The sequence below is a fragment of the Scomber japonicus genome, chromosome 4 (assembly GCF_027409825.1).
Source record: "Scomber japonicus isolate fScoJap1 chromosome 4, fScoJap1.pri, whole genome shotgun sequence".
Taxonomy (NCBI): domain Eukaryota; kingdom Metazoa; phylum Chordata; class Actinopteri; order Scombriformes; family Scombridae; genus Scomber; species Scomber japonicus.
Window position 1 is genome coordinate 4,883,278 of NC_070581.1, and position 25,972 is coordinate 4,909,249.

The window sequence follows — 25,972 nt, forward strand, 5'->3', positions numbered from 1 at the left end:
ACTTATTAATACAGAACTGACGTATTCAGTGGAAATGTGCAGTTTCCTTTTGTTGACAAGTTATAAATAGATATATATTACTAACAGGGCTCTTCAGACAGTTTAGGCCTAACATTTAAGTACACATGGATGGTGTGTTCATACGATAGGTTCATACAGGTTTAATGTATTGTGTAACCTCACTGTTTATTTTATGTACGCAATAAGGTTGAATTCATTTTTATATGTTATGATTTACCTTAGCTTTCTCGGGCCTACTCTGTTCTCACAGTATGGAGAGGATTAAATTATGCCTTAAAAGAATTGGTAGTGTAGCAGGCCTAGTAGTGGTAATAATAGCATTAGTAGTAGTAGTGGTAGTAGTACTAGAAGTAGTAGTAGTAGTAGAAGTAGTAGTAGTAGTAGAAGTAGAAGTAGTAGTAGCAGCAGTAGTAGCCTAGTAATAGAAGAGGTAGAAGTAGCAGTAGTAGTAATAGCAGTAGTATAGTAGTGGCAATAATAGCATTAGTAGTAGTAGTGGTAGCAGTAGTAGTTGTTGTAGTAACTGTATTAGTAATAATAGAAGTATTTTTTATTCTGCAGCAGCTCAAATTGCTGTGAGGTGGAATAAGATTAAAACCAGGAAACTTGGCACAATAACTGAAAAGATGTGCATGTATACTTCAGAAGAAATATGAGCTCAATCTGCCACAGGGTGGCGCTGTAAGTGACACACCCTCACCATCAATATGATTGATCTGAATTTTGACATATGTGCTCTACAAAAAAGCCTCTGGACTATAAAAGTCTGCCATGATGTATTGATGTAACACAATGCCCTGAACATACACACTGATTTTCATTCAAATCCAATAAAGGGCATAAGGGCAAATGCCACAGGTTTTGTGATGATGAAGCGTGTGATTGGTCTCACTCCTTCTGTAAACAATATTAAAGTAGCTGAAATGAGTTTTCTTACCTTTGTAAATCCTGAAAACTTTTCGCTGCTTTCATTTTGGCCTGTTGATCTGCTTCCTTCTGTTGAATGCAAAAAAGTTTGAATATGCAAATTACCTCTTACGACAATATTATATCTCTCATTCTGCTTAAGGACTACTTTTACTTTTGATTATTTAAGTATATATTGCTCACAATACTTCTGAACAGAACTGATACTTGTAATGGATTTTACAGTGTAGTATTGCTATGTTTACCTTGTAAATAATCACCACCACCACTGCAAGTTTCCAAATAAGCCATTCCAGTGAACAAACTTGGCAAACTGAAATGTTAATGTGATTTATTACTCCTGTGACACTGTACTTTTCCAGCATATGGCAAAACATCTGCAGTGAACAAGGCCTTCCAGGTACATCCTCCTAGTAGACATCCTTTGAGGTCAGTTCAGATTCCCAATGCAATCTACAAATTAGCCACTAGATGGCACTGTTGCAACATATTAAGTACCCCCCTGCTTCTCTGCTCCCTACTTTGCTAATTTTTATCTATCACATCAAAACTCTTGTTAATGCAGAACAAATGCTACTCTTTGACTAGGGAATGTAAGGAATCCTGGCCTTGTTCTAGCTCTGCTTAGTCTGACAGCTGCTCTGACATCACTCAACAAAACCAGAATTGCTATTTAGCCTTTAAGGTGAAAGATGTGTTTGGGTTATCAATTAATCACAATTCTGATTAGGCAGTGGCAACACACTGCCACTCCTTGGTGAGCTACTTAAACATAAAGCAGATATCTGAGTCAGGAAAGACATTGAACTCTGACTGAGATCCCTGTGAAAACTCTTGTGAAGGTCAGCTATCAGTTGTGGGATGCCTTCGTATCTCTGTCTAGTCCTTTGTGTTTTGTCTCAAATTCTGACAGACTTCCCTGCGTCTGAGCTAAACCTCACTTGAAGGGCAAGCTGACGATGGAAAGGGATCAAGGGACCACCAAAAATGGTCCTACAGTATGTGCCTGTTTCTAGTGACCAATGACAGAACACATAGAACACACACACAGCTTCGGACACTAACACACACATTTCAACAGAAATAGCCTTCTAGCTTATCAGCCAGACTTTTAAAGCAGGGCTAAATTTTCCCACTTTGATCCAAAAACTAAGGAACATCCACTGTTTGCTTTACTAAAATACACAAACTCGTTAGACAAGAGATTTAAAAAGTTTTCGGGGATATTTTGCCAAGGTGTTGAAGGGGAGATTGATACCATTCTCATTCCTGTACAATTTATAGAAAGCTACAAGTTACAAAATTAAAACAATGGCTTCTGTGGGGTTCTCCTTCTTATTTAATGCTATCTTGTCACCCAAAATTAAGCTTAAATGAATCATCTTGAAGAATTACTCATACTGTCAACCTCACCCTCACACACACACACACACATACAGAGAGAGAGAGAGAGAGAGAGAGAGAGAGAGAGAGAGAGAAAACCTATCCAGTGACCAGTGTGACTTATACATGAGGGTGTGGTTGCTAACACCACAGTGTTACTCGGTAAAACGGAAGTGTGTCTGTCTGTGTGTGGGTGGGGGTGTTGAGTGTGTTACTGTGGAGAGTCAGGTTGTATTTAACTTTAATATATGAGAGTCAAAGTCAATTCAAAGCTGCAGCAAGGTGTTTGTATATATGTGTGTGTGTGTGTGTGTGTGTGTGTGTGTGTGTGTGTGTGTGTGTGTGATTGGGATTGTGTGATTGTAAGATTGTGCAAAAGAGAAGGCCGACATGATGGACATTGCAACAAGGAGGGGTCAGGAGCACCACTTTCTCCACTTCCTCATTTTAAAGAATGGATTGCAAGATAGAATAAAAGGAGAGCATGAATCATTTGAGGATAGAGCTCAGAGAGAGGGGGATGCATACAGAGATGGGTGAGGTTATAAAGCACACATTTCAGATAGAGTCGAGTACACTGTCAGTCATTGAGCTTTTAATAATCAATTTATAACTTGTCCCAACATAGTGTCAATCATAATGTACTACATGGTAAACTCCACCCATCCACTACTTTGTAGTTAAAAGCTGGTTAAAATGAACATCAGAAAGCTCAGAAAGTGTTCCATTAAGAAAGAAAGAATGAAAAGACTGAGGAAAAGCTTCTCATGTCATCACTTACAGAAACTTTGCTCTGTAGGGAATTGTGCAACTGGCTCTCACTGGGTTCAGTCCCTGTTTACATTTCACTCATTTTCTCTGCGTATCGCCTCCACTGTTGTACAGTCGAGCAACCTAGTTACCATACAACACACCTCTGGTAGGACCAGGGAAGTGTGTGTGTTCATATCAAAGCTATTTTTTTCTTTAACAAAGTCGACGCCCTTTAATATGGATGCTGAATGCTGCAGTTTAATATTCTGTCTCAAGTAAGTCTCAAATACCCTTTTTTGAGACTTAAAGAATAGGCCTGCTGAATTATATTTTTTAAATTATCAATAAATCCCAAAGACTAAAACCAACAATTAATTGATCCAACTAACAAGTTTCTTACTATTATCATGAACGTAGACCTGTCACAATAATGACAATATTGATTTAAGGTACTTCACATTTGCAGCTAAGAGGCTATTCATGTCACATTAGCTAAACAAGTAGTATCCTCCATTCCTCACTGTGTACATCCTGAGTGGAGACTGTAGCAGAATTCAAGGTAAATAACTCTGTCCTCAACCATAATGATAGTCTAGCACACACTCTCCAATCCCACCCCCCACCCCTCTTACATCATTATGCTTTTATATGATCATTATATCAGTGGAATAAAATGATCTTCAAATGACAGTTATATTGTTTATCGTGATTATTTCTGAGACAATATATCGTCCAACAAAAGTACTTATGGTCACAGTCCTACATGAAAATACACATTGTAGTTTATTTCGCCTGCTGCCAGAAATACTCAGCACTAAATGAGGATTCATCTGCTGATGAAAATAGTCCACAACAAATAAACTGTTTGATTAATATTTGTCTAACTGTTTGGGGGGGAAATACAAGCCTTTAAAAAAATGTAATTACATATTTGTGATGTGTTTTTCACTAGACGTTAATGGGCCCGAACTTTAAAATGAGTATTTAGAGACAGACCACTAACACATTATTTATAGTCGTTAGGAAATGATGTTCCCTTTGTAGGTCACACCAAGAAAATGGTATTTAAAAAATTATGTATTTGCTTTTCCTGCCTCTTTGGGGCCATGACAACAACAAAAAAAACATGGGCAAAATATATCAATAAGCCCCCTGAGAGATGAAAAAATTAAACTCAACTTCTAAAATGTCTCCAGGTTGATTTTGGTCATGTGTTTTTCTTCGTTGGTAGTACACTAACTAGCATGGCCTGTATCAACAACCATAGCGCAATCTGATGGTCTTTTTGTACATTACATGCCTCATACAAGTGGTAAAGATTGCCCAAAAAGTTTGGTTTAAACAGATTTGGTTTTTGACTAGATATTATGACACAGTGACCTCTACCAAACGGTTGAGCAGACCTACAAAGGAATAAGTCTGCCAGATATCTAAGTCTGAACTCTCAATACAGCTGTATTACAGAGTCAGAGAGAGACATGTGTGTGCATTTTATTGAAATTTGAAGGTGATTTGTTCTTAACAAGAGAAGTTCAGACTTAAACCATCGACAAGTCACAAGACAGTATCCGAATGGTACACAGCCAACTGAGAAACAAGGGATTTTTTTTGCTGAGTGGGCATTTGGTGCCAGCATTGTTGATCGGGAAGTGAAAATGAAGCGTCGCCATAGAGACCAAGGCCTCAGAAAACATAAACAAATGAGTCTGACTCAATCTTCCATCTTCCTTATCATTTGTTCTCTGTTTGTTTGTTTTTTGTGTCTTTTTCTATCCATCAAAATTCCTTCACGTCACTCACTGGAATGATCTCTTTACACATCAGCCAGCATCATGGAGTAGAAAGATAGGACATTTATCAATATTCTGAGTAAAATGTTGATAAGAAGATCGTCTTATCAGTTCTCAGCAACCAACCATATCTCCTGAATTGTGTTGAGACATGCGTAACTACCCCCCTCCCCCCCCCCCCACCCCCAAACCCCTCACTCCAAGTTTCATTTAGTTTTATTGGCATGACATGTACATTCGTGTGTTGCCAAAGTACATGTAGAAATAGGGCAAAGAATTGAAGATGATTAAAAAAAGACTCCAGGGAAAACAAAAATGAAACGAGCTCCGACAAACGACAAACAAGACAGACATCAAACTGCTATAAGTTACAGAAAATGTTAAATAACATATATTATAATACTGCCTCTCTCTCTCTCTCTCTCTCTCTCTCTCTCTCTCTCTCTCTCTCTCTCTCGCTCTGCAGGTCATGTCTCTGCCGGTCTGTGTGTCAGGCTGAACTGCTTCAGTAATGAGATCATATGATGTCATCCCAGTTCACTCAGGATATGTGTGTTTGTGTGTGTGTGTGTGTGTGTGTGTGTGTGTGTGTGTGTGTGTGTGTGTGTGTGTGTGTGTGTGTGTGTGTGTTTGAGAGAGAGAGAGAGAAGGAGACAGAGTATGAACATAGATTACAGGGCCTCAGAGGAAACACACAGACTTCATCAAATTGTTAATAAAGCAGACGCATAACAATAGACTTAATAACAACGTGATCCATTGTAGGTAGCTTCCTGCCTTTAATCTCTAAGCCTCCTCTCTCTCCTCTCCTCTGTTCTTTATTTAGAAGAATTACAGTGTGTATATATCACTAGACACTAACAGAAACTGTAGTTACCACAAAACCCTCAACTTGTCTTTTTTAACAATTTTTTCTACAAGCTCTGCTATTTTTAAAACCACTCTTGTGTAACTTTACGCCATGTCTTACGCCAATCTCCTGTTATTAGCTTTTGAAAGCCTTAAAGAGCCTCACCCCAAGTGATATTCTTGACCTCTCATTGCCTCATCTCCCCCTTTCCCCTGTGACAGCCTCAGATTCCTCTCTTGTCAATGTTCCAATATTGAGATTTAAACACAGACATGATGGATTCTGTGCTGTCAGGCCTCTGAGACTCTGGGATGACTTTCCTGAGGAGATTAGCGCAGCAAGCTCATCTTAAAAAACACATGGTAAGTAATTTTTTAGTGATTTATTTATCATTTTTACTGTTTTACTTTGGTTCCATGTGCTTCGTGGCGTTTTCTACGCATTATTTTCTTTAAAACGAATAAAACAAGCTCTTCAGCCTGGCTTTAATTCAAATGTTTTATGGTTATTATTCACTTTAATCCAAAACTGGATTAATCCAAACTCCTCTTCCTCATTTTTAGCCTTTTCGAAAAAGCTAATGGTTTTTGCGTTCCATTTTCTGCTACATGATCAATTTTCTTACACACTTGTTGATACAACCTACCCAGAATGCATTGTGGTCTGCTAACCAATCATCACTTGCCCAGACATCAATCTGTCAAATAAAACAGCCAATAATGAGACTTAATTTTCTCTCAAACAACTTTTATTTTATTCCAATTGGATAACGCTGCTGCCAGGTGGAAACCTTGTAACACCATATTTTGCTTTGAACATACTAGGTTTCCGACGGCAACGATAATTATCAACATCAAGAGAGTCTGTCAAGGCTTGAGTCATATTTTTGTGAAGGCCCACAACAAAAAAAAACAAAACCCAAGAACAGAAACATACAATTTTTTGTCTCCCATAATTGAGGGGCCCCTTTCTTCTTGAGGGCCCCAGGTTGCCCATATGGTAGATCCGGCTATGCTTTAATCAATCATTTATTTTATTGTGTTCATGTTTCCTTATCTGCTTTCCTTCATCTTTTATCTAGTAATCTAGGTTTTATGTGATTTGTTCTTGTTTTCTTTCATCTATTTTCTTTTATTATCATTTTTATTCCTCATGTAAATTCGTGTCAATTGTTTTCCATACATACTGTTTCATTAATAGCTTGTCAGTCATCTGTAAAACACTTTAACCTTTAAGAAAGGTGCTGTACAAATAAAGCTTGATTAAGTGATTTGTCTTATTGTGAAGCACTTTGTAAATAACGTATATTATTATTATTATTATTATTATTATTATTGTTATTAACATATTCAATCAATGGCATGACGTTGGTGTATCATGCTCATGTTTTGAGAGACTGGTAGAGGCTGAGGGGAATGAAAGGGAAAACAAGCAGAGGGGATGATTGGATGAGAAAGGAGTGAGGTGTACAGTTGAAGTCAGGCGGCTCACGAAGGTCAACCAGAGGAGAGGCAAAATACTGTTTTTTTGGACTTCATCCCCTTCTCCTTCTCTCCCAGGCTTCTTTTATCTTCTCTAAATGGAAATGTTTTTTGATTTCAAGCCACCCCACACACACACACACACACACACACACACACACACACATACTCAGACATACTCACACGCACAAACATTCATTCTCTCTGTGCATCTTGCAACACCCCCCACACACACACAAACACAAACAAACGCACAGAAGGAATGCATCATTTCAAATGCATGCTTTTGGTTGCAATTCATCTGGCATGACATCATTATTTGTTTCCCTTCACATCTGGTTCTAGTGAATCTAGTCCAGACGCAGGTGAGGAGGACGGCTGTCACCTTATATTTCATCGTGCGCTCATGCAAGCAAGGCTGGGACTGATTGAGAGAAAGGGATTACAGGAATACACACACACACACACACACTCACACATACACACACTCACACACATCCAGTAAATGAGCCGTACAGGTGTGAAGTGCTCGGGAGTTTGTGTGCCGTACCTGTGTTGTTCTGCGGCAGTGATGCAATGAGCATGAATCACACACACACACACACACACACACTGTCACCTGGATGAGTAAGAGGAGCCTCTCTCACTGTCTGACACACACACACACACACACACATACACACACACACACACACACACACACACACACACAGTCATACACACATAACTGAGAAGTCTGCGATCCAGCAGGGTCATAATGATGTCATTGAGATCACGCACCCTGTGAAACACTACTCTGTCTGTGTATGTGTGTGTGTGTGTGTGTGTGTGTGTGTGTGTGTGAGACAAATATGTGTATAAGCCTGTGCATACTTGTCCCACATTAGGATTATGTATGTTTTGTGTGCACACATGAAAGCAAAAAAGAAGAAAAAGAAAGAAGAAGAAGAAGAGTCCAAAAGGAAGATTTAAAGCGAGAAACTTCGAGGAGCAAAGAGGGGGCAAACAGAGGGAGGGAGCGAGAGTGAGAGGGAGATCAGTCATTCATAGCTGTCTCTCTCTCTCTCTCTCCACATTCCTCCCCCCCTTATATGGACAAAACTACTGGAGCCCATCTCTCCATCCATCTCTATACCGCACGCACACACATGCACACACACGCACACACACGCACACACACACACGCAGCAGCCACCAAAATGCATTCAGCCTTGAGGTTCTTCATCTTCATTCACAGTCCCTGACCCAAATTTAGGACATCTCACCCTAGAATCCAGCCAAAAAGAAAATATACTGCTGCCACCCTGCAGAAACCAGGCTGACACACTCATATCCAGAGGTCATCTCTCTGCATCGCTGCAAGCATCTCACTTGTTTGCTTTGCTTCTTCTTCTTCTTCTTTTCCCCTCTCATTTGGTCTGTTCAACTGTTCTCAAGCTTCCTCTCTGTTTAGCTCAAGAGGGTACAAAACCCAAGAGAGGAGAACTTGGTCATGAGGGAATCAGGCAGTGCTTTCTTGGGGAAAGAGCCAGAAAATAAGAAAAACTGAAAACACAATGAGGAGGAGGGGGGGATGGTGATGGTGATGGAGGAGTGGGGTGGGTGGGTGGGGGGGGGGGGGGGGGGGTGCAGGCTGAAATTGATAGAAACAAGCAAGAGGAGGCAAAGACAGAGAGAGAGAGAGAGACAGAGAGGCAGAGAGAAAGAGAAAGAGAGAGAGAGAGAGAGAGAGGAAGGGAGAGCTTACCTTAAAAGGCTGTGTTTGAGAAGGGCGTCGGACTGTTTAAATGTACTTGTGTATGTGTGCTCCCAGGTTGTTAAATGTCCCAAACCTAAATTAACAGCCGGGTAGAAGGGATTAAGAAGCTTTATAGAGCAGAGTTTAGACAATACTTGAAAGGGGATTGAGTCGGACAGAGACCACCCTCCTCAGAGCTGCTCTTACATCACAATCCATCTGTTCTGTATCTTAGCGATGATGGACAGCTGTATTGTGTTTGATTGTTGGTTGCGTGCATATCTAATGTGTGCGGAATCGCCAGCAGCTACTAGCGATAGATTCTTGTACTCTGATTCATTCAGTTCAGTCGAGTCTCCTTTTAAAGACTGTGAATGTGTTGTGTTGATGCGGAGCACCCCTGTCTAATTTCAATATCCATTTGGAATGCCTGCACACACACGCAAACACACATACACACATCCTGCCTCAGCCCCATGTACTCATTATCCAACAGGAACTAAAGATCTGGGAAGAGGTCCAGATTTCTCTGAGCCCTGCTCTCCTCCAATCTGTGTGATTTTCTTAATATGGACAGAGAGGGAGTGAAAAGATAAAGAGAGAGCAGAGTTACTAGAGTGGCTGAAATGTCCTTCTGTCCATCTCTCCTCCTCACTTCCCACTCCAAGTGAGGCCTAGGTGTTTATTTAATCTTCACAGGGTCCTCCTGTGGGGCTTGCCATCAAAAGATATTTATTCACAATCATGACTATACAGTGTAAAGATGGAACATCTGCATATGGGTCAGTGATAAATTAGGGTTGGTAAGATGAACAATTAAAAAATATCTTTAAAACTAGTTTTAAAAGCAGCATCATGTTTGTTAAAATGTACATTTAGTATTTTCGTTGGTTTTATATAATTTGAAATGACATTTGCACCATTTTTTACCAAAAGTAAGACTGAATGCTCCTGAAAATGTCAAATGGTGTAACCACAAAAAATGATAAATATTACACATTTTATTACCTACAGTGTATTAAAGTGGATTTATACTAATAATGACTCTCCATGATTCCCCAGATGAAATGTAATATTTAGAACAATAGTATTCCATTAGCTTTATTTAATATAAAAGTTATAATGTAAGATCATGCCACACTAGTTGATATGGTGTTTTATTGACTATTTACTGTTTTTAAGCAAGTTGAATTATTTGGTTCGAAGTTTTTATGGTTACACCACTTAGACGTTTTTACCATAATCCTCTAATATATTCTCTCAAAATGGATTAAAAGCAGAAATTTGATGCTGGGTCCACAAAAAAAGAATGTGTGCAAGTTATTCATACGTTTATTTTCACATTTTAACCTCTTTTCACAAACATTGGCATGGCATTAGGTAATCATCATATCCTTGTCAGTAAAATAAGTAGTAGTAATAAGTAGTACTCATCTTCCATGTTTTGAATGTTCCTTCAATTTCCAACATAAATAAATATTTCACATGTAGTTTTACTGATTTTTCAAACAAATTCAGAGATGATTAACACATGTAACACCAGAAATACAAATCATTTACATCTCTCTCAGATACAGCAGTGAAACCAGCGTAATGAAACATTTAGAGCTTGTTTGATAAGTCAAACGACTTGAATTTGTATCTTTTGGCCTTCTTTCTGTCTTTTGTATCTTTTTCTAACTGCTTTGTATTATGTTATGATTGTTATTATCAATTTACATATGTAAGTATTGTGTATTCTGTGGCAACCAGAAATATTTATAAGAAGTCTTTTATCCCAAGTTCAATTCATATTTAAAACACTTCTAAGGAACTGTTATTCACTTATACTTTACATCAGACACAGACGTCTTGATGTGTTCTTCTTCTACTCATTAGAATGTGTTTTTGTGTGTTCTTGTTAGGTGTGAAAACAAACTCAATTTTGATGATGATGATGGTGATGATATTTTCATAATGATGTAATGCGTTCAACGTCACCCAGCTCATGTGTTCTGAACAATCCACCACAAATAAAATGTATCCTCTGGAATTTTCTTGTAAGCATCCAGTGTTATGGTTACGTTCATTATTTCCTAAAATACCTGCTGAATACATTTCCTTCCTCTATTGCAGAGCTGTTTTGTTGAATGTTGATTTGTTTCTTGGCAACACAGTGATCTGCTTTTAAAAGCATCCTTCCATTGAAATTGATAGAGGTTCAAAACTCCACAGCTTACCTGTACATATGAACCAGACTCACTTTGCTACATATTCTCTATTCTCTATACTTTTACGTTTTTTACTGCTTAAAATGATTTTTTCTTTTTCTTTGTAATTTGTTCTGTATGTTGTTCTCTGTCTACACATGTTCTGTACTATTATCAGCTGGTCAATCAACTGTGTAACTACATTAACCTGTATGAAAACTTCTATATAAATAAAGTTTGATTGATTGATTGACAGATTGACACCTGCTCACATGTTGTGACTTCATTATGGACATGAGTTATGAACAGATCATCCAACTTCTCGGACTGTTTTTAAACAGTAAAAGCTCTTGGAACCTCTGTATAAAGCATTAAAAAGGTATATATTAACTATAATAAAGCCACTAATTACAACATAAAGCCTATGCCTCTCTTTACATCTATATGTTCTTATAATACGCATGTTAGAATCTGAAGTGTTGAAGTCTGTTTGATTCAGAGTGATGAGGGCTGAATGGGTTTGATGTGTTTTAGACATAACAGAAGGAATTTTTCTAAGAACTTTTTTTTACTTTCATTTCAGGCCCTGAAAATACAGTAAAGAGATCAGAGAAATAAAGGCCACGGACCAGAAGAAATACAGTCACATTATGTCTGTGTGTGTGAGCATGCGTGTGTGTGTGCGTGCGTGTGTGTGTGTGTGTGTGTGTGTGTGTGTGTGTGTGTGTGTGTGTGTGTGTGTGTAGTTTAGACCAGATGAAGCCACGTAGCAACTTTCTGTTGAGTCACCTTGCCGAGCCTTCAGTTCTGACCAGCTGGTTCAACTATAGCTGGCACACACACACACACACACACGCACACAGGCACACACACACACACACACACACACACAGGCACACACACACACAAACACACACAAACACATCAAACTCACACATATGCCCAGCATGCCAGTATGCCAATAATTTAATCACTACGCAGAGTACCACGCAACATTTAGCCTCATTACCTCTCGATTTGCATGGTGTGGTAATATTCAGAAAAGACAATGAAAGACACTTTCCACCAGGGCACACACACACACACACACACACACACACACACACACACACACACACACACACATATGTACATTCATAGGGGTTTTCTTGGAGGAAGCTCCTGCAAGAGATATTAACACATTTTCCATGACACACACAGCACACACACATGCAGTAAAGTGAACCGCTCTCTCTACAGTCTACACCCTGCTGGACATGAGTGAGTATCTGAATAGAGCAGCCATCAGGGCTGCAGCCGAAGCAGCAGAGAGAGCCTCCAGATGACTGTGGATAAAGAGGGCTGATTTGTGGACTATAATGTTGCTGGGTCGCCTTGGCAAGGGCTTACAATGTCATGAGACCCAAAACACCCCATGAACCCAGGAAACATCACTCATAATGTGTTCCAGAGCATGCGTAGGATGTTTCTTGTATGCATACCCACCATACAAATACAGTACAGTTGCTAACATCTAATTATTCCTGGAGTTCTGACCTCCGGAGCGCGTGTGACTCAGACTGCGGCAGACATCAGAGTCTGCTGCTTGGTGAGTCAGTGTGATTACTCTGCCCGGTCCTGACTGTGTTTTATAACTTCAAATCCTCACTGTACTTTTAGTACAGTAGTTGGCTGTGCTTGTGCTAAGAGCTGATAGCACATATTAAGTGTGTGGGAGTGTGTAGTGTGTGTGCAGGTGTAGGAGGCTCTAAGTGGTGGGTGGTGGTTTGGGCTGTAATGGCGATGAACATTGGTTCTTTGGTAGTCTGTGTTAGCTGAACAAAGGTTTTACTGTTCAGCTCATGTCAGTTTTGGAACATTTTGTGTTTAATTCAGTTGTTAAGCTCATTTTAATTCTGATGACTCCATAAGTATTCAAAAAACACACACTGAATGTGCCAAAGGTTGGGTGAGCATTCCTATTGAAGACAATTATGCCATGCTATTTTATCCTGACATATCTATATTACATCTGCTTAGAGTACTGTAACTGAATGCGCTGACTCCATCAGTAGACCAGCCACCATCACTGTTTATCTGGCTCCACTCTTAGTGTGTTACAGTACTGCTAAGACAATGAAATATAATCCAGGAACTCTAGTTGGTGTAACAAAGTAATGTGTTTGATGGCTTATCGGACATCAAAACACTGCACAGCCATTTGTAACATTCACAGAGAGGATCATGAAATAAACTGCATTCTAAAGGTACTGTATTTATTTGTCACACATACAGTTGTACAATGAAATTCAGTCTCCCATCCCAACTCCAGTTCTATATTAGTGCCTTGATCAAGGGCACCGACCTAACATACATGTTTTTGACAATGGGAGGAAATCAGAGCAAGCAGAGCAGACCTATGCAAGGCCGGTGAGAACATGCAAACACCACACAGAATGACCTTTGAATTCAAGACCTTCTTGCTGTGAGGCAACAAGGCTAATGGTTCATAACATCCAACAGGATTGTACACTGGGATGTATGTGATTGGCCCACACAGCGCTTTGCCAAATGATACTGCACTGCGTTGTAGCAAAAGTTGAACCTGGTTTTACATGAAATGACCTGACCTGATAGCACCCCCATTTAAATACATCAATAAATGTATGAGGTTTATCTAAGTAGGTTTCTTACATTCTCCTAAGCTATTGAGTCTGAAGTTATAAATCTTAGCAAGTCATTGATAAAAGTTGTGGTTCAGGTCCAATTAACCAGTCAAAGGGATTATTCAAAAGTTATTCTTACTAATGGCTTATAGCTCATTTATGAAGCATTACTATATATTGGATGTCTTAGAACAATGTGTATCTGCATGGCCGGATCTACCATACAGGCAATCTGGGCAAGTGCCTAGGGGCCCTTGAACAGAAGGGGGCCCTCAATCATGGGAAAAAAATTTGGAGTTACAAGTTTTCCACCTGACAGCAGTATTATCCAATCAGAATAAAATTGAAGTTGTTTAGGGGACATGAGCTCAGTGTCAAGGAGCCCCTGGGGTTCCGATGCAGCCTTGCTTATGTGTTAAGAGCTGTCATTAAGCGTTAAGCTCACTGTCACTTCATCTCGGTCACATGTTTATGGCCATTCCTCAATCCCTCAGCCCTCTTTTCTTTAAGTGCTGTTTCATTGTGTAACTGACTTGTCTGCTACAGCTGGTCATAAAAGCCGCTCCATATTTCACATGTCTAAAAAAGGGACTCCATTCCATTTAATGAGTAACGTTTTTCCATATTATTCCGCTTTGTCATATGAGAGCCACTTTTATATGTGTGTGTGTTTGAGTCAGAGTCAGATGAGGGGGATGGGGGAGCGAGGAATGGGTACATATTTGTTTAATTACCTGCAAGAGGGGTTTAATGTGCTGTTTATGGGTCTAATCTAAGAGCTCAGGCTTTGTGTCTGTGTGCAATCATGATGGCAGTGACTTAATGCTTGTTAGTATATCATATTTGTATGTGTGTGTGTGTGTGTGTGTGTGTGTGTGTGTGTGTGTTTAAAGGCAAACAAGAAGCAGAAAGGAAGAGCCAGAGGACCACGATGGACAGTCTCCTCTATCACTTCCAGTTAAGCAATTTATCTCTTTAGCTCCTTAACTGGCTTAACAGAGAGCAGCTTTGTTATGAGGCAGTCAGACGGCCCCAGACTCCCTGATATTAAACTACTTTCTCTGAATCTATTTCTGTTTGTCATTCTTTTTGCCCTTTTACATCCTTCTTTGTAAATTTGTACAGGCTTAGTCTCTGCCACTATTCGCTGTGTGAGATCACATTGATCAACAGAGATGATGTTACCCTCTCAGCTGTTGTAAAAGCACCAATAATCAGTCTCATTTCAGAGGAAGAGAAGTCAGCTGTTTACATGTTTAACACTTCAAAAATAATCAGTTGGATGTTATTCCACCAATTTTTAAGTATAAGTAGAAAGGAGACACTATTTCTATATAGGTGGATATATTTTTGTTTTCTATCAAATACTGTTTAAACTGTTCCAAAAATATAAAACGGTGGCACATCACAAATTTCCAAATCAGAGGACAAAGTACCAACATCTCACTTTATTTGACTCACATCACAATAGAAAAACACTTGCAGAGTCTTCTTACATATAGTATTAAGGTTCAGTTGAGACATATGCACTACTATTTAACCCTTACATACTGTTCAGGGCCAAATTTGACCAATGTTTACATTTGAGAGCTGTAAAAACACTATATACACATTTTTCTTTTAGCTCGACCTTTCCTAATGTGACCCATAGTATACAAAAATGGAAATAAAATGCATCTTTTTATGTGCAATGTACATTTTGTGTACCTGTGTATATTAAAAAAAAAAAAAAAAAAAAAAAAGAAAAAATCAGCATCTACCTAGACCATAAAACAGTGATTACGAATGTCTTTTTTCCATAAGATTAATCAAACATTTATTGATGACTGATGGGGAATTTATGAATGTGAATTGGTGGTAGAGACTAATTATGAGTCACGTAAGGGTTAAACTTTATATTCATACTAGAATATACCCATATACCCTGTACTTTGTAATGACCCTGATACTGCTTTATTTTACAGCTTAGACTTACACTGTAAAAAAGGAGCATTCTGTCAATAAAACATCACAGCAGTTACTTTAGGAGGAGTCTCTCATATATGCTTTACAGAAATGTTGGAAAACATAGAAACACATGGTATCATTACATATCATCTTGTGACAGAACATAAAACTGGTGAAGGCTCTTCTCCAAAATCGGTTTTGATCTTACATTGGATCTCAGAACTACATTACATCATACCCAGTATTTCCAGTATCATCATTAACACATATTACTATTTTATAGCTATGCTGTGGCTGTAAAGGTCCCTCTGAGGTTTAGTCTGATGTTTTGTTCCAAAATTCCATTACTGCTTCAAAAAGGTGCCTGAGAGGGTTTTAGAAGTGGCACCAGCCAGATATATGTGGTATTTTTCTTAGTATTCTGTCATTAGTAATTAAAGGATAATGTTTCTGTTGTGGTGATTTTAGGCCAAATCATAAAGGAGTTAACCAACCTTTATCTGGAACCAGTTTGATTCATCTTTTGCTTTACAACTCAACAAGCTATTCTCATGTTGATACATTAGTCCAGTTGTGCCATTTAAGTCTAGAGGAGATAGTCACTTTATCAGCTATCAACGTCCATCAAAGAGGACCTTAATTTGACCCACTGTGAAAGACGTTCATGTTGTCTCACTCAGGGATCTGTGTCACTTTTCTTGTCTATAAAGTGCTTGCTTTGCGAGCGTTATGAACAAAGTGGAGGATGTGGTTCTTGAAAGGATGATAAAAGAAAAAAAAAACAGTGCAGTATGTTAATGCACCTAAATGTCATTTCTCCTAACTTCCTTTAAAGTCCTGCTTCACTCAAAAAATCTTCTTGTTCCTTTAGTTGAATGTTGTCCTCTTCTCCATGCAGAATGATGTATGTTCAGAGTTCATGGTGTGTGACGTCACAACTAGTTTTTTTGTTGATCATGTCCAGTATGCAACTTGTTTCATGTGTGTGTGTGGTTCTAGCTCTGCAAAGAAAGCTAAAAGTATTATTACATAAAAGAGGCAAGCATTGAAAGCAGAACCAAAATTATGAATGAGAATGATGTGAGAACTGAATTGATTCAATAAAAAATGAGTAAATCTCACTCACATGACACACAACACATGGCTGGAGTCAAAAAGGACAAACAAAGGGAGGAAGGCAGCATATTTGCCAGTAGCTGTAGCTGAGAAGTAGCTGTTCAACTATTAAAATAAATAATATTTACATATTTAATTGTGGATTTTTACAATGAAGGAGAAGGAGCATTTTGCAATTTAAGAGGTTTTACAAATAAACAGACAAACAAAGTAATTGGACTTTTTTCTGGAAAAGTCATATCAGACACAGTTTACTCAAAACAGAGTATTTATATGTTTTCCAAATGTGTGAATGGGAATTTTAATAAATAGTTCATGATTAACTCAAGGTGCTAAATAGAACCAAACCTGTAAGTCATCATTATTTCCTTATTGGTGAATATTTTGTTTCCACACTAGGAAGATGGTTCATACATCATAAATGCTACATTACTTCATGATTTTCTTGCTACTTCATCATATCTGTGTCTCCATAACACTGTTCCCATGAACACATTTCACTTGTGTACTCTCACTTGTAAATTGAGGGTTTAAGGATAGAGTGTGTGTACAGATTGTGTAACTCCTTGAAGTAAACTTATGAATTGTGATTTTTGGGCTATATAAATAAAATCAACTGGTCAATGTCAAAGTCTACCTAACCACCTCACCACCTCATTTAACTTTATCACATAACTAAACAAGGAACATGAATTCAGTGAACAATATCTCATCGCAAGGATGTAGATATGACATCACCAAAGAAGTGGCTGCTGTAGAGCGCAGTGGTGTGTGTGTGTGTGTGTGTGTGTGTGTGTGTGTGTGTGTGTGTGTGTGTGTGTGTGTGTGTTATCCCAACAAATAAGTCTCTGGGGATGTAACTTCAACAAGCTGCACACAGATGATGTCACTGACCAACTGGACGTGCTCGCAACCACAACCGCAAACATCTGGCTCTAATCAGTTCAAACACACACACACACACACACACACACACACACACACACACACACACACAAAATCTAAATCACATTTGCTTTATTGGCATATATGTCGCAAGAACAATATTGATAGATTAACATAACATTAGGACATTAATACTGACATATATTGATTATAGTATTAATTATAGTATTAGCCTATGGTATTCATTATAGTATTAATTATAGTATTAAACTATGGTTTTCATTATAGTATTAATTATAGTATTAGCCATAGACTGTAAAAAGAAGGTATTAGCCTATGGTATTAATTATAGTAGTATTATAGCATTAGATCATTCACTGTCCCTCAGGTTGTGGCATACATATTGGGCAGAAACATATGCACTTTCTCCATGTTTGAGGTCATTGATCTCTTTCAAACCTTTAATTTTACAGTTGAATTTTGTTACACACACACACACACACACACACACACACACACACACACACACACACACACACACACACACACACACACAGTCAAAATCACATTTGCTTTATTGGCACATGAATGTCACAACAGCAACATTGATATATTAACATAACATTAAGACAATAAGACTGACATATATAATTGCATTATAGTATTAATCAATTATAGTGTTATGTTAGTATTAGCCTATGGTATTAATTATAGTATAGTAATGTTACAGTATTAGACTATGATATTAATTATAGCAACGTTACAGTATTAGCCTATGGTATTGTGTGCAGAAACATATGCACTTTCTCCTCCTGGTTGAACACACACACACACACACACACACACACACACACACACAGAGAGAGAGAGAGAGAGAGAGAGAGAGAGAGAGAGTACTTCATGACTCACTCATACGTAACAAAATGAATAGGGGTTAAAGGGACAAGCTGATAAGTTAAAGTTAAATTGTGTTTTTTTAAAGGTTCAGCAACCTCCACCCCCTTCTTTCACCCAACCTCCTCCACCTGTCTGCCTTCCCTTCCCTTCTCTCTCTCTCTCTCTCTTTTTTCTCTTTGCCCTGCATTACTCTGTGGTATTTGTGTACAATGTTTTTGTAAGATACTAAAGAAACATTGCAAGAACAGATTTTCCCAAATGTTCAATTGTAATAAATGTTTTATTAGATTTCTATAAACCCACAACAGCATGTGACAGACATGTTGTTGAAGGTTGAGAGTTATAGTTTTTTATAGTGATACTACACAGATTTTGTTTATGTTTGGTCTCTATTTATTCTCACCCCTCTTCTCTTCCTCCTCCTCCCTTCATCCTCCCACCAGACTGATGAACTGTAAGTAGAGGGCACAGCAGACTCCGAACATTCTTGCTTCCTGAGCCAATACTCTGGAGCTGGAGAGCACTAACACACACGCACGCACAGACACACACAGGCACACAAACACCTCTCCCACCCCTGTGTTGAGTCAGATGGATCAAAGTTGGACATAGAGAAATACAACTTGCCATGTTCAACAACAACAGATAACAGGAAAGAGAGGACAGAGGGTGCAGAGAGATGAGGGGAGCTACCTTTCTCTGTTACACACACACACACACACGTCTGTTTTTATGTCATCATGAGGACACTCATTGACATAATGCATTCCTAACCCCTTACCCTCATTTTAACCATGACAACTAAATGCCTCAACCCAACCTTTACCCTAAACTGAGCCTAAACCCAATTCTAAACTTAACCCTAAAACGAAGTCTTAAACCTCAAATTGCCCTTTTTAGTTGTGAGAACTGACCAAAGTGTCCTCACAACTCAGAAATATCCTCACAAGGCTTCAACTGAAAGTGGTTCCCTCAAAAGGTAGAAAAACATGCACACACACACACACACACACGCACACACGCACACACAAAACCAGACACTGATACAAGTTCGCACACGCGCACGCACATACTGGGAAAAAGAAAGATGGGAGTGATAGGGGCACTACACGGGCCGGTGACATCATACCTTTAAAATCCTGAAGGCGCGGTCATGACGTCACCTCTGAAAAAAAAGAAGGCGCAGAGGAGAAAGAGAGTGAGTTACACCCCCTGCACCTCTGATGCTTTACCCCTTTACCAATTAAGGCTCTCACGGTAGAAGACACACAGAGAGAGAGAGGACGAGGGGAAGCAGAGGTAGAAAAGAGCAAAAGAGCGGAGGGACTATCTCTTTCTTTCCTTTTGCGCCACCAGTACAACCAATACACCCATTTCCCCTCACCGGGACTGCGTGTGGGGAGGGAGGTCCGGGACCTCGGTGCAGCACACATACACACACACACACACACACACACACACACACTCACACACATAGGCTACTCTATGACCGAAGTAACTGCAGGCTGCACTGACTGAGAGAGGACCGCAGAGACACCGGACACGCATACACCCCAAGACCACAGCCTACAGAACACATGTAAGTTGTGTCTTGTTGATGTGAATGAGAGAGAGAGAAAGAGAAAGACAGAGAGAGAGAGAGAGAGAGAGAGAGAGAGAGAGAGAACTTGTGTTGTCACTGTGGGAGATTTTCTGTCACATGATTGCTTTTGACTTAAATCTGCATATAGTTTAGTGTAAAGTAGGCTAGAACAAAGTGGCGTGGGTTTGTTTGCAGTGTCTGTGTCTGTGTCTGTGTATGGGTGTCATGAAGTTTTCTGTCATGTATGATAATGTGTGACAGCTCTGTGAAGAGTGTGAGCGCCACGCCTCGAGCACCGCTAACTTTTCTTTTTCTGTCTCTAAAGCTTTAACGCTGTTTTATCAGATGATTTGGCGCCGTTACACATACTTTAACTTCGAGTGAAACTTTTTTTTTTTGACCATGCTGTGGTCAGAGCATCACCGCAGTAGATGTGTAGTGTAGTCCTTGCCTGGAGATCATCCATCCGTCTCACTTCATTCCTGCATTGATTTGTTTATGGGTTTATCGCACGAGCACGCTTTTTGCGCATGCACGTAATAGCAGCAGTGGACTGAAGCATCTCTCCGGCGTTGGCTTTGCTACAATTAGGGGCTACACACCAAATAAGGTAATACACGGACAGTGGTTTTTTACCGGGGGGCCGAGTAGTAGCCGCTGGCGCCCTCCGCCGCCGGGAGCGGGTCACACACCTCGAGACGAGGGGGGTGCAAGCGCGTGCTCACCGCGCGCACTCATACGCGAGACACTTCTGCTCAGGCCATTTAATCATATTTAACTGAAGATAATCATCACTGATAACAAGATAGCAGCGGATTATGATGCTTTCATTTTTAACCCTGAATATAGAGCAACAGACATCCTATCATTATGTATGGTGGATTAGGGCAATGTGGGATATTGACTAATGTGGGACAACTAAGCTCCAGTACATGTATCTCTTTTTCTATTCAATTCTAGTTTTTTAACTTATCTGACAAAGAAAGAAAAAATAATTGTAGGCCTACTAAATTAAATGACCAAATATGGGTGCACACATTTCAGAATGTTTGTTAGATAATGCTGCTTTGTATAAATCAAAGTATTTCTAGGCCTAAAAACTTGTATCCCACATTACAAAATCCACAAATTCTGAAACCATTTGGCACAAGGAATCCACTGTCCGTGTATTACCTTATATGTGCCATTTTCCTCTTGAGTACAATATCTAAAAATTGTCTTCTGAAGGAAACATCTCAGGGATTTCATAATGATATTAGGTGTTGATATAATGTATTGGATTCATATGTAAATATGGGAAACAAGTCAGAATTGCAAAAAGTGTCCCACATTACCCTAATCCACCCGAAATATTTTATTTTTGTGATAGGCTATATGATTGAGAGTGCTGAAGTGGGTATAATGCTGGACTTTGGGCCCTTAGAGAGCAGAGCCAGTGCTAGGAATTATTTAACACCTATAAATCAAGGTAACTTGTTTGAAAAAAACCTACTTGGATGTCTAAAGAAGCTCAGTTGATGTTTAAATGTGTTGTGTATTCAGCACTTATGGAATATGTTTATTGATGGAGATGTGGTGTGATGTATAATGATGACCGTGGTCAGTGTTTTAAACCTCATAATATTAGACACAGGTACATTTTTGGACAGTTTCTCTCTGTTATATTTTACACTGTAAGATATGACAGATATTCTTGCAGTGTCTTGGTTTCATCGGTTATATTTTATATTAAATTACACTATTTGGTGAATCCATTCCAATTTTGAATGTGCGTGTGTGTTTGTGAAGAACTTTGTAACTGAGTGTTTTTAAAAAGTGCCAGAGGCTATAAATAAGACGTGACTTATTATTGGACAGTGTTCAGTAATGAAAGGAACCTGAGTAACAGGTGAAGCAGGGGGCTTTAGAAAAGAGGCCCACTATCAGGTGTGAGAAGCAGCTCTGTACTTCTGTAACACATCGAAACCACATGTTCTTGATCCTTATACAATTAGATATTTCTTATATCAAAAATGCTACTTTTATCATTTTCATATACGAATATATTGTGTTTCTTATGCAAAGGCAAAGTGAAGATAATGTGATGCCCTTCTATGTTTCATGACCAAAAGCAACTGCTACCTGATAATGAGAAGCCAGAACATTAAGACAGGGGTTCAAAGGGGTTTCAAAATAAAATACTGTATCATTAGACTGGAAACAAGGAACTATGCTGTTCTAATACACATTTTATAATGTTTCTTGTTTTCACCTAATAGTTGTTCTACAAAACAGTACATACATTTTCATAATGTTTTTATACCCTTATGGCACATGTTGGGGTCTAAAACATAATTTATGAAAACACCTTAAAGAGCCATGTGTCTAGTACTGAGGGCTTGTGTGTAATGATGTAGGTTACTGTTCTGAAATGAGACTCCTAATATAGCTAATATAGTTATTCTTCATGTGACTGGATGGGTCGTTCCATCAGGTCAATCTAATAAGATGACTTTTATTACAGATGTTAATATGTTTACAGCAGGAATGTCCCCAATACAACTGTCTCTAATGGAAGTTGTTATTGTATCTGTCACAAGTTGTCATCGTCGTCGCCATCATCGTCGCCATCGTCGTCGCCATCGTCGTCGCCATCGTCGTCGTCATCATCGTTGTCATCATCATCATCTGCTTTTCTTCGCTCTCTTTTTGACTTCTTTGGTGAAGAGATTGAAGCTGTGGAATGTGCTTCTTTTCTTCTCAGACTGAATGTAACGTTCAGCAGAGCAGTGCTTTCCAACCTTATTCTGACAGGTGATTTCACACTGAGGTCCTAACATTCCTGTACGCCCTTCATCTAAAACGCGGTGGAGGGAAAAGTGTGTTTTCAGATTTGCAGGCTTTACGTGTTTACAGTAGCTCCACTGACTCTGAAAGCCAAAAATTTGAGGAAGAAAAAAAGACTTCTAACAGAGTCATGGTTTGATAACATCTTGATAATAAAGAGGTGATGACAGGGCTATGGAATAAAATGAAACCGGGTGCTGGCATAGACAGTGTGAGATGTAGATAGCCAGGGCAAAACCTGTCCTTATTTGACACTGCTTGGCCTACTTTCACCAAAGTGCCACCGAAACACATGCATGCAGGGAAGGGGAATGCCGTAGCATTGCTCTAATCTGTGCATTTGACTCGCTCGCTGCCTCTCCTCGCATCACTCTTTCCCTCTGTGTGTGTGTGTGTGTGTGTGTGTGTGTGTGTGTGTGTGTGTGTGTGTGTGTGTGTGTGTGTGTGTATGTGGTTAGCAGTGTTTTGTGCAGCATTCATCTAACTTCCTTTGCTCTGCTCTGCTCTGTTTAGCTTGTGGCTGATCGGGTGTGGTAAGTGATGGTGAGATGCTGTTGACATAGCGGTTGATACTATAATAAAAGTATCACTGGAGTGCAGAGGTAATTTAGTTTGCATTCATTTGAACAACTATTTAAACTAATTAAATTAAATACAGCACATATTCCTCACAGCCGTATTTATTCTTATATATAATATGGCCATATGTGATGTGACTATATATAGTCATATACTTACAGGTCAGTAAAAGCTCTCTCCTCACTATGTTTGCTCTTTAAAATATGCTTTCTCTGTTTTTATGTTCTTATCACGTCATTCTACCTCACAAAGAAATATTGAAAGGACACTAATACCCTAAACTGTGAACTCCACCCTTTGGGTTTCTTGTAATCCAGGAAATGAAGCTTATGCTGCTGTTGTAAGCTTTGGCCAAAAGCCTGACATGTAGACTTAATGTAAAATAACAGAGCAGGATCTGGGTCTGTTACTCAGTGCATAGCTCACCCCTTGGTTTTTGGCTTTCCTTAAAGTCAACACTGGCATACTTTATGATTTTTGAAGCTTTCTTTAACTTTATGTCTAGTTCCAGTTTACATAATTTACCTTTTGACCCAGGTCCCAAAGACTTCTGAGTAGCTTACTGGAGGATCTCTCTTTTGAAAACCAATGTTTTGGATGTAAATTGAAGTAGTAATACTGCAGCGTAAGCATACTCTGTTACAAGTAAAAGTGGTGCATTTTCATATTTAAGTAAGTTTCATCAGCAAAATATATTGTGTAATAGGTTATTCTTACATATTATTGTAATTTTTCAAGCTGCAGCCAAAGTATGTTACTCTATACACTACTAGGACGTTTAATAGTATAGTGCTGCATCATATTTGACATGTTTTACATGTAAAATCTTTATCTGGTAAGGAACTATAGCTAAATGTAGTGAGTAAAAACTACAACATTCACCTCTGAAATGTAAGGAAGAGGAAGTATAAAGAAGTGTAGAATGAAGTGTCAAGTGTTAAATTATTAAAAACAGGAACTTTTCTATATGACATGTCATAGTGGACATATGGGTCTTAATTACAAGCCCACCAGGATAACCAATTATAACATGTGAACCTCCACACATCAGCTGTTTAATGAAGTGAGATCCATAGAAAGTTGTGTTCAGAATGACTCTAGGTTAGAGAGGAAAGAAAAAGCAGAATTGATGCATTCAGACAAGCAAAGAGGTCAAGAGGACAAGACAGGGGTGTAACAGGACTCCATAACACTGAACAGAGAAGTAGCAGAAAAAAAGGGGAAGTTGTAGTACAATGAATGAACACTAGATGGAGTTAAAAGACAGCGATATCAGTTTGGTCATCAGACACTGAGACATTTTAATGTGTCTTGGTCAGCTCTTTCTGTCCCCGCCCCGAGTTTTGTCTCCTGTTTATTTGGCAAATTCCAGTGAAACAATACCCTGCTGGCTGGGGATATTTCACCACTTTACTCAACTCTCTCTGACTTCCAGGCAGCACTTTATTATAATCCACAGTATGAACTGAACCCATGGATGACCACTCCAAACATTTCTATTTCAGTATGTCTGTTTGCTGTCTGAGCCTTATTTTTTCCTCTTCAGTAAATTCTCTGTGTTTCAGGCACTTTTGTTAATCTGCCGTTTGTTGTCTGCTCTGCCACAATTCAAATCTGCTGTCGTCATACGTGTTAAATTTTTATTATGGACAAAGCCTGTAAATTGTGACAAGTTTGTATGTAATGAAAGTTGTGAAATGGACTAAATTATACATCTAATTGTATTGTTATTGTAAATGGCCCAGTGAATGTAAAAGCATGCTGATGCCAGTCTGTGTGTGTGTGTGTTACATTAATAGGGTTCTTTTATTGGGGTGTTATTAAGGCAGGGGGCTCTAGAGTTGTTAAGGGGTGAGGGGCATTCTTCAGATTCTCTCTTGACCAGACACACAAACACACACACACACACACAGACAAAGGCAAAGCATTCTTGATGGCTGCTGGCTACACTGTGGCTCCTGGCACTGAGCTCCATATTTAGTCAAAAAAGCTGCAGAGTCACATCTCTCTCTCTTTCTGTCTTTACAGCTACTGCTGTTCTGCTCCTCACTCAGAGAGAAAGACTTTTGCTTGCGTGTGTTGAGATTTTGTCTACTTAATTTGAATTTGGGGGACTTGAGTGAGATTTTTTTTTTAATGGTCAAATGGATCAATGCAGTAGAGTATAAAATATCCCAACTTTAGATTATAAGTCAAACTTCAAAAATGCTGGATTTTAACATTTCCATGATGCAGCCCAATAGCATCTCTCCTTGTAAATGTCCTCATCTTTAAAAGTCCATGCACCCAATTTATAACGCAGGTTTTTTTCTGTCAGATCTTTGAAGTCTCAGCTCTAGCTCATCAGAGTTATTTTTCTCAAA

At 39.0% G+C, this 25,972-nt stretch overlaps 1 protein-coding gene across 1 annotated transcript in view; it reads left to right on the plus strand.

Annotated features, from left to right (window-relative positions):
• Positions 1-25,972, plus strand: part of emd (emerin) — a 163,682-nt gene that overhangs the window by 82,256 nt on the left and 55,454 nt on the right. The gene's annotated exons all lie outside the window — the stretch shown is intronic.